Source organism: Musca domestica, unplaced genomic scaffold, assembly GCF_030504385.1.
Source record: "Musca domestica strain aabys unplaced genomic scaffold, Musca_domestica.polishedcontigs.V.1.1 68, whole genome shotgun sequence".
In the NCBI taxonomy this organism is placed as follows: Eukaryota; Metazoa; Arthropoda; class Insecta; order Diptera; family Muscidae; genus Musca; species Musca domestica.
Genome location: NW_026712379.1, coordinates 2,546,747 through 2,548,485, shown reverse-complemented (window position 1 = coordinate 2,548,485; position 1,739 = coordinate 2,546,747).

Genomic DNA, 1,739 nt, shown 5'->3' with positions numbered 1-1,739 from the left:
CCTGTGAAAGAAAATTGTCTATGCAGGTCCAGGTCTTCGTATAGCCCCCCTATATCGATACCTCTATATATTCTGTATTTTGATGATTTTAGCGACATTCTTTGCCGGATTTTTTCAAGTTTCGTATTTGTATATTTTTATGGCCTATGACAAAAGTTGCCTATGCTAGACCTCGTATAGACTCCAATATAACGGTCTATATTCGGTATTTTTAAGATTTTAAAAGAATTCTTAACGTTTGAAAATTTCCAAATTCGTTCCAAATGGTGGAGGGTATTCAAAGTTCGGTTCGGCCGAGCTTACTGCTTTTTTGTTTGTTTCAATAAAGTTGTTTCATCCGATTTTATATTTAAGTATTCTGAAAGTCATAACATGCACTACTATTTTGAAGAAAAAATATAAAATATTTAAAGAAAATATTTTTCATTTTATATTTTCATAGAACAAGAATCTTCCCCAGACACCCCTATAAATGGCCATAAAAGCAATTCTCATAATACATATTATGTTCGTTTTTCATTGTCCGAATCCTGTGAATTCTTTTCGTTCCGCTGATGTGAACATATTTTTTTTTTCATTATATCATTCTTGTAACTCCATGTAATATTTATGGAGAAGTTAAAATGATTTCTCAAGCTTATTTTTATTAAGTGCCACTTAACGGAAAAATCCCATCGGACACGGCTGTCTGACAGACTTGTTTATATGTAGCATCATAGCTAACTGTATCAATTTCATATTATCGTAGCTATAAGAAATCCAAAAGAAAGCTAACGGTAATAGCGTAAACCGAACGTGTTAATTGTCTGCTTGAGTTCAACGTATCTGAATATCGAAAATCACGCTTTGCCAGGTATTTTTTATTAAAAATACAAATACATGCAATCATTTGTATGTACATACACACTATTTGTTTTATACATTTAATTATGCATGTCGATATAATTATTTCCTAACCAATGCTGTGGTAATATCATATCACCTGAAGTAAAAATGTAGGGCAATGGCACATATATGTAGTGCGTATATTTTCCATTGCGAGATTTTCTTTCGGAAAATATTGTTTAATTGATCGTTTTATATTATTATTATTACTTGGACCATTTTTATAAATTTTCTGCGGATTTACATTTAGTTACTTAGTGTTTAGAGAATTAGAGATTGAATCGCCCAACATACTATTAGCTTTTAATAGTGTTTTATTAAGATATGACATTGTCAAGTCAAAAGATCTCGATTTTTGAATGTTTATGTGTAAAAAGGTGGAGGAAAGCACAACTTTGTATCCGTTCTGCACCAAAAATCTTAAAAAAGTTAATCTGAATCGATTTCTAGGCTGTATATGATCTCTCGTACCAAATGTCATTTACTGTAGTCGGACCTTAATCGCATAATCCAAAATTATCTAAAGTAGACAAACAAACCGGAGTTGTTGCATCATTAATGTAAAATCGTAACGTAATGACTAAATCAAGATTTCGACAAAACTTTTTCCGAATATCATTGTATTTGATAAGCTGATCTTCAAAATGCAAAATAAACAAGAATTCCGATTAAATTATATATGACAGCTATATCCAAGTCTGAACCGATAATCAACCAATAAAGAAAGGCCAAAGTCGGACTGGGTCGACTTTATGGTACCCTACACCACTTTCCATACATAGAAGAGCTACATATAACAAATAGACTTATTTATGGGGAATTATGAGAATTAAGACATACCAACTATAATTGTT